Source organism: Alexandromys fortis, unplaced genomic scaffold (assembly GCF_014885135.2).
Source record: "Alexandromys fortis isolate MF-2015 unplaced genomic scaffold, M_Fortis_MF-2015_v1.1 scaffold_92, whole genome shotgun sequence".
In the NCBI taxonomy this organism is placed as follows: domain Eukaryota; kingdom Metazoa; phylum Chordata; class Mammalia; order Rodentia; family Cricetidae; genus Alexandromys; species Alexandromys fortis.
The window spans coordinates 2,116,136-2,136,182 of record NW_026067972.1 but is presented as its reverse complement, the minus strand read 5'-3'; the positions used below and the strand labels follow the sequence as shown (position 1 = coordinate 2,136,182).

Genomic DNA, 20,047 nt, shown 5'->3' with positions numbered 1-20,047 from the left:
GGTCACACATTTGAGAGAGACTGAGGGGAGGGGAGGGAAATAGGAGGCATTGAAGGGAAAAGAGGGAGGGTGAATGATGTAAATATAATACATATTAAATTCTCAAAACATAAATAAAATTTATAATAAAAGTCAAAATTTAAAAATATCTCACCTATGAAATACAGACACTGGTAGAGCCACAGTGGACAAGTCTTCCCTAATGTTCTTCCTCCTTATGATAGCTAGGTACCCCTCTGCCCTCTTTCTGATGGCTAGGTACTCCTTTGGTTCCTATTCCAGCTTAAACATGGGACCTCGGAATTTTTCTTCATTCAAGCCCCAGGAGAATGAAGAAAGGCACTGGGAACAAAGCAATGAGGGCCCATTTGTCCTATTTCCTCCTCTATAATCTACAGACTCTTCAGAAAGCTTATCCTCAGGCTGAAGCCTCTCCTTCCTTGGTCAGCCTTTGAAAGAACCCCCTTTCTCCATTCCCATCACCTTGCCTCAGTCTCAAATTCAAAAATTAAGGCACAGTAGAACCCGAATAAAGATCTCATCTGAGACTCACAGTGACCCTCAGAGTGCATGCATGCACACACAAAACACACACACACACACACACACAGCATATGCACTTACAAAACTGAGAAGAGCCCCCCACTTTTAGGGGTGAGGTCTTACTTCTTCAAAAAGAACAGTGCTTTTTGAGATACATGGGGGGAAAGGTGGTTGTTTAAACTCTGTGTGACTGTTTAAAAACCAGCTGTGAGGAATACTGGGTAATCACATGCACACAGCAACCAACTGGGAACACTGCAATGCTATACCTACCATAATTTAGGTCTCCATCCCCAAGCAGTCCCTCCAAATGGCAGCTGTGATCTGGGGCCTTGGACATTAGAGACCATTAGGAAAAGCAGCATGATTCATCATCTTCTGCCTGTGTTATTTTCACTTAGTCATCTGGGGGCAGATCTTCTGAGACACTAACAATAGTCTGAGATGCCATTGATTTTCTTCCTTTAATAATTTGTGGCTTTTTTTAACTGTTAAATTTCTGCCGTCTCAAAACTTTGAGTTTCCTTTTCTTTTCTCCAGCCTTAATCTCCCTTTACCTTAGCCTCTTCACCCTCTTATGCCTTATCTTACTGAATTTTATGCACTATTAAAGTCACCAAAAATCTTTCAAAAGGAAGGATTAAAATGGAAGATGAGGGGAAGGGGCTGGAGAGATGGCTCGGGAGTTAAGATCCTGTCCTGCTCTTACAGATGCCTGAGTTAGATTCCCAGCTTGTGTGAACTTGAATGACAGCTGCCTCCCATGGGTTTGGGTATTTGAACACTGGTCTCTGGTTGGTGGGGACATCTGGAGAAGTTCAGGAGGTGTGGTCATCATTAGGAGAAGGTTTTGAGACTCCGTTATCTCACCCCAGGTCCCATCTGCTTTTTTCTTGCTTGTGTTTGGAACTGCAAACCCAAGTAAGCTCTTCCTTAAGTTGTGTTTGGTTGTGCTGTTTTATCCCAGAGCAGAGAAGCAGCAAATGCAGGCATCCAGATCAGGGTGCTCACAGCTGTCCATGACAGCAGTTCCAGGAGGCCCAACACCGGCTGGCCTCCAGGGGCACCTGCACTTCTGTGTTCATACCCACACACAGACACACAGACACATAACTAATGATGAAAACAAACAGAGGAGAGTAAGTAATGTAGACCACGTTTTCTAAGATGTGGTCTGCAAGGATCATGTGAGAAGTTTTGACGCATGCGTTGCTATGTCAAACATGCAGACCTGCAACTGTAACGTGAGCCATGGGACTTAGACATTTTCAAAGAAAAAAGAATTTCTTTAGTCCTAGCAAAGCTACACCAGTTCTGAAAAACCAGATTTTCTGAGTGCTTCCAATTTATAAGCAGTACTGAACTTTGAGAATTACTATCATTGTCAAGGTGGCTCTTCAGAAATTTGGAATTAGGGTGTATAGTTAGTTTGTTTGTCCTTTAGAAATTTGGAGTTCTGGCTCATTCTGAAAGCCTGGAATTCCTATGCCCTCCGTGTCTTATCAGAGATCACTGACAACAATCAACTTTTAACTGTCAATTTCTTCAGTATTCTAGGGCAATTAATAAATTCAGTGAACTTTATGTTTAAGCCTAAAAATTAGGCATCATTTTTTTCAAAGATAAGGCTTAAAGTATGTAACAAGCTGTTATGGTGATTAAATTATAATAATTAGTATTTTATACAAATAACTGTAGTCCAAATAAGCCTCAGGGGAGAGAAGTGAGAGCTTAGAGAAGTGAAATTTACTGAGTAGTCACTTTGCACAGACATCATCTTACTGCCAGACTGTGAGCCCTCCCCACACTCACAACTACACTGTGAGCCAGTTAGCGTGCACCTTACGGGTGAGGAAATGGATTTTAAGAGGTGGTGATCTTAAGAGGGTACAGAAATAAATTGCAAATATAGGTCTTAAATCCAAAGGCCATGTTTCCTTTCCCCAATTCAGGTATGTGAATTGAGAGGAGTAGCATAATACAGGCATTTACATTCACTTCTAGGTGATTGGAAAACGATAGTCATGGATTTTATGAAGGCTGCAGTTGCCTTGGTCTTCCAACAAAAAAGCTTGAAGCTAAGAAGACTTACATGAAGAATTGAGTGTCCCCATCTGCTCCTGGCAGCACCAATCAACTTCATAAAAGGATGGGCATCAAAGAACCTCCTTATGAAGTTTGCTTTCATTGTGCCAAAGCTAGCTATTTGGTCAAGAAACTGTCCTTGCCTCGACTGATAACAGTATACCTTCCAAACTGGACAGGCAGGACACATAAAAAAAGCAACTGCCAAACTTTGACAGGACAAGGTGGAACAGCCCTTCAAAGTTCCTGCTTCATAGAAAAGTCTGCCAGATATTCTTGGCCTGTAGGCTAAAGATGGATGCCCCAATATTGCAGAGGAGTTGGGTAGACTGTCCAGGCAGCCAGATTTCTTGGTTGGTTCTATAGTTTTGGAAGTGGCTTTCACCACACTTCCTGTTTACTCAGGTAATATTATATCCTTCTGGGGTCTTTGATGGAGTTAAAGACTAGATAGTTGTAGTTAGTTTTCCTTAGTTATGATAGAAGGTAAATTAGGTACAAAACTCTGGACTCACCAAGATAGGGTAAATAATGAAGTATTTTCCCTGAACTTTTCAAGTACGAATGGACTGATATTGTAAATGCAATTCTTACCTGATAATTATTCTTATTGTGTATAGTCTTACTATGTTAAAATTGAAACCTTTCATTTTATTTAAACAAAAAGGGGAAACTATGTAAAGATGTGTTGCTTTGCCTGCCTAAGGCACCTTATTGGTCTGATAAAAAAAAAACTGAATGGCCAATAGCTAGGCAGTAGAGGGATAGGAAGAGCTGGTGGGCAGAGAGAATAAACAGGATGAGGAATCTAAGAAGAAGAGAGGGGAGAAAACAAGGGAAAAAGCAAGGGAGATGCTCAGGGCCATCCAGACAGGCAGTCACCAGTCAGCCAGACACAGAGTAGGATATACAGAATGAAAAGTAAGAACTCCAAGGCAATACATAGATGAAGAGAAATGGGTTAATAAGTTATAAGAGCTAGTGGGACAATCATAAGCTAAGGCCAAGCATTCATAACTAATAATAAGTATCTGTGTCATGATTTGGGAGTTCACTGGTGGTCAAAAGAAAGCCTGGTACATATTTCTATGATCATCTTGCCCAGCCTTAATACACGGGGAAGTTCTCAGTCTTACTGAAATTTGATAAGCCATATTGTGCTGATACTCATGGGAGGCCTGCCCTTTCCTGGATGAAGACAGAAAAGAATGGGATTGGGGACTATGAACGAGGTAAATGGGGAAGATGGCTGGGATGTAAAATAAATAGATGAATTTTAAAAAATTAAAAAGTAAAATAAAAAGAATTGAGCATCCCATAGAAAAATAAATTACACTAAGATAAATAGATATATAGATGGTAATAAACATACATACATATACACACATATTCACATAGGAGATAGATACATAAATTCTTTTTCCAAAGTACTAAGATTTTGACAAATAAATTCATACCAAAGGTGGAGAGACAAGCTCACACAATGAGAATCAGTACTCATAAATTAGCATGAGAAAAATGAGGCAATATCCTTACAGCAAAGTGAAGAAAAAAAACAAAACAATTCAAAATTAGATCAGACAATGCCAATTTTATTCAAACTTTAATTAAATCAAAAGTATTTAGACTTAGTTGTTTATGCTTTTTAAATTTCGCTTTCATTGCAGCTGAAGCTAGAGCGATCCAGATATAAAGGAGAGACACGGTGGGGGCAGGGGTGGGTGGTAGGCATCCCGCTTTTGATAGATCTCTCAACGATAAGGCTGCAGTGTCCAACCTCGGGTGAGACATTTAGGCCATTGATTTTTGTACATCATTCTCCTGCATTCAGGGAAAAAGCAAAGCAAGTGCTCCTCTAAAATTAAGATCAGCGAACAGTAAACATGTCCTAAATTATATGACATGAAGAAATAAACCATCACAATAAAAATTGTATAAAAGCATTGCTGATAAGAACCCTGTAGCTATCAAATCCTGTCAGAGTTTTTCCTCAAACTTGTTCAAAGAAACTAGAGAATAAATTGTTAGGAAGATTCAAATGAATAAAATAGATGCTTTTATTAGTTACCCAGTTCAAGATCACATTGATAACTGATTAAAGAAGGAAGGAACCTGTAGATATTTGTCAGGTTTTAGCCAATAATATAGAAGAAATCGTGTTTCCACTGTACATGAGCAGCATTTCCATTTAATCATACCCACACATGAGAGTCCATCCAGGCAATTCTCCCTCCCAGAAATGGCTCCTCCCATTTTTAATCTCTTCCTTCCTATTTTAGATACTCATACTCAGGTCTGAGCCCAAACAGATTCAAACACCGTGGCTGTGGAGTCACTCATCTGGAAGCAGCGGGCATTGTTTACAGTGTACCAACAGGTGCTGGGCTGCTTCGGTGTCATTAATGAGCTCCGTTAAGTCTCTCACACTCTTACAAACTCTATGCACAACCCTCCCCTCCCTTTTAAAGATGAGTAAGCAAACCACTTGCGGGACAGTAAGTAACAAACCTAGAACTGAAAACCAGGTAGGTCAATTCCAAAGCCTATATTCTTTCCTATATAAAACATTGCCCTTCTAGGTATAAGAAAAGATCTTCCCGCCCTGCACACATCCCTCCTTCCCTGATCATTCCTCTGTGTTAAGCATCCTGAACATGCCACATAACACAGCTCCTGAATCAAATATTACACTTTTATTGTTACTCTGCCTTCTAAACAGCGGTAAACCTAACTCCAACTGGCTTGAGCACTGGCAAGATTGATTTGGTCCACGTGCCTGGGAGATTAGGAGAAAGCATGGCTTTTGCTTTGCTCAGGACTCCTACCTCCTTTCTCTGTTGTTCGGCTGGCTGTGACCTCACAGAAGGGTAAGCAGCAAAAATTTCCTTGTTTGCTTTCGGGGAAAATGAGATTGTACTTCAGAGAAACAACCCAAACAACTCTGATAATGACAGAAAATAAGTCTCACTGGCTGTAGGTGATGACCTGTTATTGCTGTCTTCAGTCTAGGCTTATCTTCAGAACAGCTCCTGAGGGAAACATCCTAGCAATAGGGATGAACTAGTAAGTCTTAGCTGAGGCCGTATATTGACATCACCCTCAAGTAATGAGAAATTTCCCCCAAGACACTGGAACGCGCAGCAGAAATAGAAACAAATGACGAACATTTACCAGGTACCACTTCAAGAATTAGGTGCAACAGTGACCCACACACACCCTACGCTCCCCACCCACCCTACGCTCCCACACACCCTATGCCCCCCCACACCCTATACCCCCACCCACCCTACGCTCCCACGCACCCTACGCCCCCACCCACCCTTTGCTCCCCACACACCCTATGCTCCCCCCTTACATTCCCCACCCACCCTACGCTCCCCACCCACTCCACAGTCCTCCAGTTGAAGCTGGATGAATGAGATGAACAGAAAAGTGGGTCTCCACACACACTGCAGCATTTGCCTATGTGTTGTTATAGCTTCTTGGGGTTTATTAGCCATTTTTGTTAGCATTTATTAATTAGAGAAGATAATGTGTTTCATGATGACATTTTATGCATACAGTATATTAGTAATTATATAATTATCTTTAACCCTTTCTTATCATAGTCTGTTCCCTTTGCTTTATCTCCAAACCATCTTTTCACTTTCATACACTATCTCTATTGCTTTCTTTTTTTTTTAATTATTAGTTTCATTTATATGTGCATACAAATATAGAAATGCAACCTGCTGAGTCTATTTAGTGTCGCTTGCATGTATACAGTTTTAGAACCGACCACTGGGGTTGGATAACCAACAACTCATTCCTGAAGAAGATGGTTTTTCTCTTTCTGAGCAGTCATTAATTGCTTGTAGCCCTACATCTAGGGATGGAGCCTTGTGAGAGTTCTCTATCTACACTGGCATGTCAACTGGTATTTCCATCACTTGGATCTTATTTAGGCAGCCATATTGTTGAGATTTCATGGGTGAGCTTCCATTTTCTATATAAAAGAGTCTCTCTTATCTCCAAAATATACAAAGAACTCAAGAAATTGGATACCAAAAGATCACATAATCCAATAAAAAACAATGGAGGACAGACCTTAACAGAGAACTCTCAACAGAGGAATCTAAAATGGCTGAAAAACACATAAGGAAATGCTCAACATCCTTAGTCATCAGAGAAATGCAAATCAAAACAACTCTGAGATTCCATCTTACACCTGTAAGAATGACCAAGATCAAAAGCACTGATGACAACTTATGCTGGAGAGGTTGTGGGGTAAAAGGAACACTTCTGCATTGCTGGTGCAAATGCAAGCTGGTATAGCCCCTTTGGATGCCAGTGTGGCAATTTCTCAGAAAATTAGGAAGCAACCTTCCTCAAGACTCAGCAATACCACTTTTGGGTATATACCCAAAGGATGCCCAGTTGTACCACAAGGACATGTGCTCAACTATGTTCATAGCAGCATTGTTTGTCATAGTCAGAACGTGGAAACAACCTAAATGACCCTCACCTGAAAAAAATGGATAAGGAAAATGTGGTACATTTACACAATGGAGTACTACACAGCAGAAAAAATAACGATAGCTTGAATTTTGCAGGAAAATGGATGAAGCTAGAAAACATCATTTTGAGTGAGGTAACCCAGACACATAAAGACAATTATCACCTGTACTCACTCATAAGTGGTTTTTAAACATAAAAGTAAAGAAAACCAACCCACAAATCACAATCCCAGAGAACCTGGACAACAATGAGGACCCTAAGAGAGATATACATAGATATCATCTACATGGGAAGTAGAAAAAGACAAGATGTCTTGAGCAAATTGGGAGCATGGGGACCTTGGGAGAGGGTTGAAGGGGAGGGGAGAGGCAGGAAGGGGAGCAAAGAAAAATGTAGAGCTCAATAAAAATCAATAAAAAAAGAGTCTCTCAGCAGATGTATTGGTCTTCTGGCTCCTGTAATCTTTCTACCCCCTCTTCCCTGAGGCTTTACATACAGGAGTTGTGTTGTAGATTTATCAGCTGGATCTGGGCACCCTGTGGTCAGTTGTTCTCTGAGTTTTGACCAGTGGTGACTTTCTGTAATGTCTCATTTGTGGGGGAAGAAAGAACGAAAGGAAAGAAGGAAAGAAGGAAAGAAGGAAAGAAGGAAGGAAGGAAGGAAAGAAGGAAGGAAGGAAGGAAGGAAGGAAGGAAGGAAGGAAGGAAGGAAGAAAGAAAGAAAGAAAGAAAGAAAGAAAGAAAGAAAGAAAGAGAAAGAGTTCCTTGTTTTAACAGTGGCTCCTCTCCTATAGACCATAACACTAACATTAACTGTGAGTTTCTCACCATCTGTCTCAGCATCTAGAAAGTACCCAACCTCTGTAGTAAAAGCCAACTGAAACATTCATGGACAATGAGACACAGTGCCAGCCAGGCAAACAAGATGCATTCTCTCTTAAGTCAGATCTCTTCAGCAGATTAATCACCCAGAATTTCCAAGGTTTCTCCTCTGCCTGCATCATGATATCCGTCTTCTTTGCAGTGTGCTGAGATCCTCAATGGCTGATCTGTCATCTACTTGTTTAGTCTCATCTCTGAGGATTACCTACACTTAGAAGACACTGTCTTTACTGAATTCATCTCAAATATGTTCAGCTTACCAGAGGCTCACTTGATCTTGATTTTTTTATTCTATTTTTTTTTGTCTTGGCAACATAAAGAGTGATTATACAATGTAACCCTATTTTCAATCAAAAATCACACCAATACTCTCTACAGAGTGTCTTGGGAGTAGCAAAGATCACAAGGCAATAGTAAGAGCAAACAGTGTTCTTCTATCATTCCCATGGCCCAAGGAGATGGACATGACAGCCATCCATAGTTTACCACATGAGAAACTAAGACACACCAGGAAGACTGCTTGACTCATCCAAAGCCACCCAGCTATTTAGGTGACAGGGCTGGGATTAAATCCTAAGGTTATCAGTCTCTAGGACCTAGCCCCTTAACTTTAACAGCCTTGACTGGCATTCAGAGGCAAGCAGGGGATCCCAAGAGTCTGAACCAAGAGAGCAGAAGGAGAATGAAAAAGGGCCCATCCAGGCACTCTCGGAGGGATATCACAAAAGGAAGATCAACACTGTCATGGCAACAGCAAATGTGAAGAAAGAACTCAAATGGCCATACTCCAGGACAAGAGAGAAATCTCAAAGGTTGGCTAGTAAGCAAAAGTATGTTTAGGTCCTGAACAGTCCTAGTATCTAGGTGGCTACTGGAGGCAAAGGTAATCATTGTTCAGAACCAGACACAAACTCTGAAGGCTGGGCCTCTGGATCTATTGACTATTACCTGAATCAAGCTGAGGCTCGAAAAATGAAAATTTCACAAACAGAGCCAAGGTCTCAGAGGTCCAGCCCATGGGACATGCATCCTCTTGAGAGAAGCCCCTGGATTTCAGAAGTCTAGAAATGTGTGTAGAGAAATAAGGCAAAACACAGCAGGTGATGCCAGCTGGAACCTTCTCTGTTTTATTCACGCTTCATTGCCAGACGACTGGCTCCCAGGAGGTGGCTGAATCTCACAAGGTTCAGATGTAAGAGGAAACAAATAACTAATTGTGCTGCTTCCCGGCGTGGATTCATTCTGGGCTGTGGACAAGGGTCTGGGTCTCCAGAGACTGCAGTGAAGTGGAAAGCATGGATTAGCCAGCTTGCTGATCTGAACTGAACAGAATAATTGAATGGTTGCCAAATCTGTGGGTGACTAGACGTCCTGTGTGAGCCAGGATTGTGAGCAACCATGGCTATGGTCAAGCACGGTCCCCCCCCCCCACTTGAAAGGTGTGGCGCGTCCCCATTTTCTCTTGGTAACAGATTATGCAATCTCTCTGACTTAAATTCAGTTAAATTCTATGCGCTTCTTCATCTGTATTCTATCTAGATGAGTAACGAGTTGACCCCCTGCTGTGCCAAAGATCACTTTCTTTCACGTGTTTTAAAACTACCTATCTGATGCACCAAGCCCCGCCTCCTGTTCTATTTCAATTCAGAAGCCAGAATTAGAACCACTTCTGGGTGCTCCTCTGTCTGTAAGGGCTTCTGTTCAGAGGTGAACAGGTGAAGGGAGGGGGGCGAAGGGAAGAGAATGAGCAGCCTGGGCTCTGCCTTCAAACCCCTCTCAAATCATAGGGATGCCAACAGAGCACAACAGAGCAGAGATCCATCAAAATGGTGTAATTAAAGGGACATAGGCTCTCAAGTGATGACTCAGAACCATAGATTAAGGTGAGGGTTTAAAGGACCGTCATTCTTAGCTTGACCTTGAGAGTACAGTAAAATCTCAACAGGAAAATTGTAGTCAAACCCAAGTTTCACTTAGAACCAAGGTTTGATGTGGCTAGAAGTAAAATATACACTCATAGTGAACTGTTTGCAGAGTCAATATTAAGATGTCTGGGAAATTAGGAATCAACCTACCTCCAACCCAGCAAGACCACTCTAGGGCGTATAACCAAGGGATGCTCAATCATACTACAAGGACATTTGCTCAACTATGTTCAGAGCAGCATTATTCATAATAGCCAGAACCTGGGAACAAACTAGATGCCCTTCAACCAAAGAATGAATAAATAAAATGTGTTATATTTACACAATGGAGTACTACTCAGCAGTAAAAAAGACATTTTGACATTTGTCTGCAAGTGAATGGAACTAGAAAATACCATCCTGAGTGAGGTAACCCAGACCCAGAAAGACAAATACAGTATGTACTGGCTCATAAGTGGATATTAAACGTAAAGCAAAAGATAACAAGTCTATAGTCCATGACCCCAGAGAAGCGAGGTAACAAGGAGAGCCCTAAGAGAAATACATGGATCCCCTGGGGAGGGGAATAGACAAGATCTCCTGAGAGAGAAGGGAGGGCAGAAGGGGAGGAGGAGGAGAGAAGGGAAGGGGATGGAGAACTTGAGGGAAGGGAATGGTCAAGATGGGTAAGGACAGAGAGAGAGAGCAAGGAAAGAGATATCTTGGTTGAGGGGCCATTATGCGGCTAGTGAGAATCCTGGCACTATAAAAATTCCCAGGAATCCACAAGAATGACCCCAGCTAAGACCCTAAGCAATTGTGGAGAGGGTGCCTGAACTAACTAGCCTTGCCCTGTTTTCAGATTGATGACTCTTTTAAACGTCATCATACAACCTTCATCCAGCGACTAATGGAAGCAGATGCAGAAATCCACAGCAGAGCACTGGGCTGAGCCCCCAAAGTCCAGTTGAAGATAGGAAGGAGCGATAATATGAGCAGAGGGGTCAAGACCATCATGGGGATGTCCACTGAAACAGCTTACCTGAGCTAATGGGAGCTCACTGTCTCTGGACTGACAGTGGAGAACCAGCATAGGACCAAACTAGGCCCTCTGAATGTGGGTTACAGTTGTATGGTGGATCAAACTGTGGGGACACTGGCAGTGAGAACAGGATTTATCTATCTCTAGTGCTTGAACTGACTTTTTGGAGCCCATTCTCTTTGGAGGAATACCTTGCTCGGCCTAGATATAGTGGGGGAGAACCTTGGTCCTGCCTCAAAGAAAAGTGCTAGATTTTGTTGACTTCCCATGGGAAATCTTACCCTCTCTGGGGAGTAGATGAGGGGCAAGGTGGAGAAAGGGAGGGAGTGGGAACAGGAATTGGTATGTAAAATGAGAAAAGAGAGGTTTTTTTTAAAAAAAATTTAATTTAATTAATTAAAATGAAAAAGAAATGATATCTGGGAGGGAGTTGGCAGGTCAAGATAGAAAATACAGACATGACCACTCATGGCCACAGAGATGAGCAAAGCCATCAGGGCGGGTCTGAGATGGCAGTGAAAAGAACTGAAAAAAAGAAGGCTGAAAAAGGAACCTGAGAGACATAGTTTAGGGGGAAAAAAACCACAGGGGAGTCAGACACATGTACAGCAGTGCTCAGAAGGGCAGATGACGGCAACATAAGCAGAGACTCCTGGAAGCTGATGTTTGGTAGGATGAGGACTGAGAAGCAGCCACACTTTAAAAGGCTTCACCTGAGTGGGGTCAGATGAGCCATGAGGGAGAAGCCTGGTTGAAATTAGGAAATGAGAGGGCTCTTTCTCTCTTTAACAGGTAGAGTGAAAACACAATGATATCACGCATGGAAGTGTGGGTAAAGAAGGTCTTCTGGGGCTGGAAGATGACTCGGGTTGAGAGCCCTTGCCGCTCTGCAGAGGCCTTGAGTTCAGGGCCTGCATCCACAGCTGGCCTACAGTCAGGCTTCCTTCTTCACACCTGGGATCTTGTGATATCTTGTTGTGTTGTGTTTTTTTCCCATGCATACTTACAGAGAATTTTTAAACATTTATTTAAATATGTATTAAAGTATGCTTGTAAAAATAATTAGTTTATTTTTATGTGCATTGATGTTTTGCCTACATGTATGTCTGTGTGAGGGGACCAGATCCCCTAGAACTGGAGTTGTAGACAATTGTGAGGTGATTAGTGGGTGCTGGGAATTGAAACCCATTTCCTCTGAAAGAGCATCTAGTGTTCTTAACCTCTGAGCCATCCCCCCCTCGACCCCTTAAAGTATGTTTTTAATTAATTATGTTTTTGGCAGCTTCATCCCTGTGTACAATGAATAATGATTACTTTTTTAATCTCTCTCCCCACCCACCTAGCCCTTCTCCACAGATTTCTCTCTCTTACAGTCCTGTCTGTTTTGTTTTGTGACCTGAAGTTTAATCAGAGCCACATGTGTGATGGGTTTGGATCTGTAAATCTCATATCAATGCTGATAGGGCAAAAATGAAGTAAGACACCTCAAAGAGACTGGGGGACTCCTGACACAGTTAAGGGCAGAGGCTGAGTTTCAGGGAGGGTGATAAAGGTGGAGCTTCAGGGCCCTTTGCTGCAGGGATTCCTGTGGGAACTCCATCTACTTTTTTGTTGTTGTTGTTTTTGTTTTTCGAGACAGGGTTTCTCTGTGGCTTTGGAGCCTGTCCTGGAACTAGCTCTGTAGACCAGGTTGGTCTCGAACTCGCAGAGATCCGCCTGCCTCTGCCTCCCGAGTGCTGGGATTAAAGGCATGCGCCACCATCGCCCGGCTCTCCATCTACTTTTCAATTTAATTTTATGTTTATAATGTCATGTACTTATTCTAAAGAGGAACCTCCAATATACATACATAATATATTATATATAATATGTAATACAATATATTAAGAAAAGTCGAGAGTCGACTGAAGAATGGATAAGGAAAATGTGGTATATTTGCACAATGGAGTACTACACAGCAGAACAAAATAACATCTTGAATTTTGCAGGAAAATGGATAGAGCTAGAAAACATTATTTTGAGTGAGGTAACCAAGACACAGAAAGACAATTATCACATGCACTCACTCATAGGTGGTTTTTAAACATAAGGCAAAGAAAACCAGCCCACAAATCACAATCCCAGAGAACCTAGACAACAATGAAGCTCACATAGATATAATCTACATGGGAAGTAGAAAAAGACAAGATCTCCTGAATAAATTGGGAACATTGGGGATCTTGGGGGAGGATTGAAGAGGGGAGAAGAGAGGCAGGGAGGGGAGCAGGAAAAAAAAAGAAAAGTCAAGAATAAAATTATCATTGATAAAGAAAAAAGTCACCATTTAAGGACAACATGGGAAATGACACCGTTGCTGCCAAGTGGCTGAGCAAGGCTGGAGTCACACGAGGGGATGGCCCAAAGGACGAGTCTGACACTTGGTAGAGAGTGACATTTGTGTAAAGAAAGCTTCCTCCCACTGTCAACATCTAGAGGTTTCAATTCTGGATCCTGTTTACAGCGTGTGTTTGTTTTCAACACAGTACTTCTTGGCTGTCAAGGTGGGCACACACACACACACATACACACAAGAGGTTTACATGCTCATTTCTACATAGAGACATAGAAAATGCTTACATACTTATATGCCTATAAAGATAAGGCTCTCCATGATCTTGACACACAAGTTCATTATGACAAAAATGGATTGTTTTTTGTTAAGTTACCGAGATTGAGTCTGATTCCTCCACCAACCCACCATGTGTTCAACTTCATTCTACATTTCAAGAAACCCAGCACTTAAATTGATGTAAGCAAACAAAACAGCCATCTGCCTGTTGCCAGCAGTTATATTTTAAAACTTCCTTTAAATTTTTAAATAAAAATAGTTGTTATCCATTATAATATCCCTAAGATTTTCTGATCTACCCCCATGACAACTGTTATTGCTATGTTAGTCTATGAAATTGAGAAGAGTTTACCACCATTTATTATGAAGCAGCTTATACAAAGAAATTAATCATTCATGGAAGGTTGCTAACAGATTATGTTCAATTCTGTCGGCTTCAGGACTGTAGGGAGCTAGCCATCACGTTTTATCATTTTGTTAGTGGTTACCGAAGGTTTGATTTTCTTTCTGATTCATGCAATTTTGTTAATATTTTCTTTCCTAGAAAGCTATTTATTTTATGCAGATGTTTTAAACCTTTACATGATATGTGTCAATTATTTGAATAATCTCCTATCTGACTTTTCATTTCCTTAAAAACGCTTTCAAAATTTTCATATCTTTACCTGTTCTTAGAACAAAACTCTTCAGTTTACTGTGTGGTTCCACTCTTTTTCCATTTTAGAATTCACTAGGTTCTCAGTTCACTCTGCTGAAGAATGAGTGATCTTTCCGTAGATGTCAGAGAATCTTGGCCTGCCTGGTAAGAGAAGCACACGGAGGCATAGTCAAAGCTCACACATAATACATACATGGAACTGGAATGTGCACAGAAGGCTGAGAGATTCTTCCAGCTGTCACCTCAAATACACTAGCTGCGGTGGCAGCTCAATATAATGTCACATTTTACCTTCATCTTTCCTACATTTTCATTTAAAGAGTGAGCCAAAGTATACTAGTCACATATTTTATACAATACTATAACCATATCAAAATAAATGTCTGGTGTCTGTTCGGATGATCTCACACCTCATAGAAGACGATACAGTTGACAAACTTCTCATAAGACAGTAGAGTTTCTATTTTGTGGGAACTATTTTCTCCCAGTTAAAGCTTCCCTCAGGGAGGGAAAGGTTCCCAAAACTCATTTAAAAAAAAACGTTAAGACTGAGAAGGATGGCAAAACCTACTCATTCAGCTCCCCAGCTTACACAGATGCTAGGGTGTCTGTTTGGTAGGGGAGCTGCTTGCGAGTTGTTCAGAGATGTGACATGCCGGTGATACGGCTTCCCAAGAGTCACCCATGCTCTTGGAAGTCACAGCTCACAGGTTGCAGTGATGCTCCACATATGGGGTGGGTCCAAAGCGGGCTATGGGGACAGTGACAGGGCACCTCTTGCGGGTGACGATGCATGGGACTGAGGCTGTGCTATATGCCCAGGGCAAAATTTCTCAGGCAAGGGATAAATTACAACAACAACAACAACAAAAACAAAAACAAACTAATGTGGATGCTAGGAGAAATGACAGCAATTAAAAGGCTGATAGCCTCCACATTAGCCTCTAAATTGACAAGAAAATTAGGGTAGGGGAGTTGGCTTCTCTCTCTCTCTCTCTCTCTCTCTCTCTCTCTCTCTCTCTCTCTCTCTTTAAAGAAAAACCCTTTACGGTCCAGTTCTTTTATTTCTTTTTGTACACCCGGCCATGAATTCATGGAATGGGCTCCAGCAGCTCAGGCTCCTTCTCGTTAGTCCTCACAAAGTGTGCTTCCCTGGGCGGAGCAGGCTGGCGCTTCAGCTGAACCCAGGTTCCCTTCTCTTTAGCTTCCTTTTCCGTCTAATCGTTCTCCTTCACCTGCTCCAGGAAGCTGTCTCTGCTCTTCGAGTGCTTGATGTGTTCAATCCACACACTAATTCTCTTGGCAGGAATCTTGCCCTTAACTTGATTGTTTACAATGATGCCCACGGCATGCTGGGTGATATTGTAGACTCTTCTGGTTTTGCCATGGTAACATTTATGGGTCATTCCTTTCTGACAGTGCCTATTCTCCTGATGTCTACAATATCACCCCTCTTGTAGATTCGCATGTATGTGGCCAAAGGAGCAACTCCATGTTTCCTAAAGGCTTAGAGAACTTAGCTAGTGCCCCTCCTCTTTCCTTTTGTGTTTGTTGTTTTGGCCTATTACTGAAAGATGGCTGCCATGGCCTGGCTTATCATTTTCTAAAGCAGGTGGGCCCCAATGCAGAGAGAACACAGATTTGATCCATGTGAGACAGACTTCCCCAACTTCCAAACACTTGGAATCCCTGGGAAGAATTGGGCAGAGAAGAAGGGGTGAATTTGAACACCTCAAGTTCAACTTTTCATATAGAGAAAATCCATGATTCAGCATGCAGAGTGGGCCTTAAAAGTAGCCCAACACAGGAAAGAAAGACAACTAGTCGGGAGTTTGCTTCTGAGCTCCAGAAGTTTCAAACAAGAAATAAGAAAGAAAAGACCCTCTCCCTTGGGAGACTATGAGATTGGGGGAGGGGGGGGAAGAAGGGGTCAGTTTAAGAACTGTATGGATAAAAAACAATAGTTTTCCATCCCTCCCCCTTGAGACAAAGTCAGCATAATCTGATGCAATAAGAAGAAAAACTAGCACCTGATCCATTGGCTCATAAGAGCCATTATGGACTCTTCATTAGCTGAAGTCCCTATAAATATTGAGGACTAGAAAACAGAAGGTCAACAGGTATTACTTAGCACGTGAGGGGCAGTGTTTGATGGGAGTATATGGGACTAGACAAAGTTGCGTTCAGGTAACAGTGAGGAAAGTATTAATTCAACAGGGATCTGAGGACCAGTATGTTGCTTTGTTGTACGCCATGGTAGGACTAATCTTTATAAGAGGGTGTCAAATATCAATGACGTAGACTGACATAAAAATGGGCTCCATAAGGTAATATATCACTCAGGAGGGAATGGATAAGACAAGGAAATCAGCCATTGAGTCCCGTCTAGGTCACTCAACAGCAATGCAGTATGAGTCGTGGTAAACTGCAATTCTTCGCGGGGGAGAAAGTGACGAGAAACCAAATTCGTTGCTTAGGAGTCTCTGGAAGGCATTAAAGCCTGAGAAACAATTCCCGGAGGCCGCACACAATGGAGTGGTTCAAGTGGAAATGAATCCTGTCTTAAGGCAGACGATCAACCTCACAGAACGTGCCATGCATACTTACCAACTCAAAGGGAGCACACTTGAGGTAGCGATGGTTCCCCAGCCCAAGGCTTGAGCGGTAGGCTTACTAAATATAAGCAGAGCCTTATTGCCCTTTGGCCCTGAGCCAAGGTGCACAGGGCAATCAGGTCCTACGAGATGTGCAGTGGTGACGCAGTGGCGATTACCCAGGATAAGAAGACTGGATGACTCATGGAGAAAGACTGTGGATTATGGAGAGGGCTAAATGGAACATTTTCACCCCTCTAGGCCACCGTACTCACCTTGTTCTTTTGGTGGAGCCGTGCCATGGCACTGCCATGGTTTACACCATAGACTCAAACTGTAGTGATCCAACCTTATTGCTGAAGTCACTTTGAACTTCAGTTACAATACACATAGAAATCAAGCTAGGATTGAGTTTTTCCCTACTGACTGGCTTCTATAGTGCCAGAAAATATTACATAGGCTTTGGGGGAGAATTATCAGCAATAGTTCAGTTATCAGCATAGAAACGCAATACAAGCAATACAAGTGATGAGATCTTTTCATGTTATATTGGGCCTTATTAACTTTTTCTTATTCCCCTATTTGCCAAATCATGAGGCCACTTGGTACATCTTAGAATGAATGTTCTGAATACTTCGCACGGGTTCCTTTCACAGTCCCTCTATTTGTCAGGGGATAGCACTGATGGCCTTGCATTGTTAGCCTGCTCTCTACCTTTCAAAAGATCTCATTACAAATACTAGCTTTGAGTGTCTTACAGATTTATAAAAGCATCTAGAAGGATAGCAAAAAAAAAAATGGAAGTCACAGAGTTTGAATGAAAGCACCTGTATGGGTGTAAAAAGCATTTGAAGGAGCTGTAAGGTTGCTGGATATAAACCTCAGTACTTGAGATAAGCTACTTTTCTGAGGTGCTAGCCATGAATGGCCCTGAGACCCCACATAAGATACAAACCTCTGCCACTGCCACGGTTTACACACTAGAATCAAACTATATGACCATATTGTTGAAGTCACTTTTATTTATTTTTTAAAAAATATTTATTTATTTATTTGTTTGTTTGTTTATTTATTATGTATACAATATTCTGTCTGTGTACATGCCTGCTGGCCAGAAGAGGGCACCAGACCTCATTACAGATGGTTGTGAGCCACCATGTGGTTGCTGGGAATTGAACTCAGGACCTTTGGAAGAGCAGGCAATGCTCTTAACCTCTGAGCCATCTCTCCAGCCCCCCTGAAGTCACTTTTAATCTATGTTGCAATATACATGGAGATTAAGCTAGGCCTGAGTTTTTCCCGACTGATTGGCATCTATAAAAAGTATTGCACAGCTGTGGGGAGGGGAGAATTAGCAGCAGTAGTTTCAGTTATCATCACGAAAAAGCAAGATGTGTCTGTCTCTGCAATAGTGGCACAACTGTTCAGGGTACAACCAACTACTTTCTTATTGTATTAAGGACTGTTCTATAGGAAAGAATTGTGTTTTTTACTGCAAATCAAGGCAAAATACTGTGGCAGGGATAGTAATAGGCCCCATGGAGGAGGCTACTGCTGTCCTTTATCAAATAGATACAATGTATCTATGAAACTGCCTTTTAAACATTGATGTTTATAGCTATAGGTTGCTCCTGTTGCCAGCCTTGATTAAGAGGTTTCATTTTGTAGTGTGTGGTGATTATTGCCGAGACTCATCACCAGTCAGCTGGCTAGAATAGATTGATGTGGTATAGAAGCCCAATGCTCAGCACCAAATAGAGTAAAATAATGACACGTTACGACACCACCCACTGTAGGAAACACTACAGAAGAAGTGGAAAGAATAAAAGATACAAAAGAAGAGATAGTGTGTGGTATGGTTGTTTCCTCCCGATGAAAGCATTACCTAATGGAGGAAAGCAAAGGTTCCTGAAATCCACAGGAAAGATTAAGAAGAACTGCAAAACTTAGAAGAATCAGAAGACATTTTAGAGGTCCCTTCTCCAAGGTTAAATAAACAGGAAACAACTACTAAAAAAAGAGACAATGAGATGACTGGAAGTTATGCCTGAGTCATACATCTTTTCAAAGCTGTCACTCATGCTACGACAGGCTTTTTTCATGAATCATCACTCATGTTGTGGGAGACTAATACAGATGCTCAAGGAAGATGCTCAAGGATCACCCACACTTCTATAAGTAACCCTGCACCCCTGCTTCTACACATAAGCGCATTAACTTACTGGACCATCAAGTTCATCTTGGATAGAATTATTCCAATGATCTGCTACTGCCCTCTGTATTTGAGATGGAAGGAAACAGACTCTTCAGGAAACATCATCTAATGGCTTGCTGGGAATGGCTGAGTTTTTTAAAGAGGTTTTGATCTTGCTATGTTGTTGGAGGTTGTTAGTTCGTTCCTGGCTGCTCATCCCCCAAAATAACCACACAGAAACTATATTATTTAAATCACTGCTTGGCCAATCATTTAAGCATATTGCTAGCTAGCTCTTATATCTTTGGTTAACCCATTTCCATTATTTCATATTTTACCACAAGGCTTGTGGCCTACCGGCAAGGTTCCAGCTGACAGCTTGCATCTCTCCCCTCTGGTGGCTCCATGGCATCTTCTGACCCCACCTATTCTCTAACTATATATCTCTTCCAGCCTGGCTAAATTCTATTAAACAATTGGTCCAAAGCAGCTTTTTTATTAACCAATAAAAGCGACACATATACAAAAGGACCTCCCACACCATTATATGTTGGGGGAGTCTGCTCATTCATTTTTGGCTGCTCAGATAGAAACAATCACTCAGAAACTATATCATTTGAGTCACTGCTTGGCCAATAGCTTAAGCACAATTTTAGCTAGCTCTTGTATTCTGAACTAACCCATCTCCATTAATCTGTGTATCACCACATGGCTGTGGCTTACCGGCAAGATTCCATCTGGAGTCTGTCTTTGGTGGGGCTACATAGCTTCTCTCTGCCTTTTTTCTCCCAGCAATCAGTTTAGTTTTCCCTGCCTAGTTTTACTCTTGCCCTATCACAGGCCAAGCCAGATTCTTTGTTCATTAACCAAAAAAGCAACACATATACAGAAAGACCTCCCACAACACTATGTACTTCAACGAAAGAAAAAAATATTTATTTGTCCAAATAGTAAAAGCAAATAAATACCTTTTGGTAGTCTTTCAAATTAAACATCAGTTCTAAAGATGAACAGTCATTTTGATCAGGTAAAAAAAAAAAA

The 20,047-nt window shown here is 41.7% G+C and overlaps 1 pseudogene; it reads right to left on the bottom strand.

Moving 5' to 3' along the window:
• Positions 1-15,263: 15,263 nt before the first annotated feature.
• Positions 15,264-17,114, bottom strand: LOC126509790 (60S ribosomal protein L21-like; annotated as a pseudogene).
• Between the last annotated feature and the right edge of the window lie 2,933 nt (positions 17,115-20,047).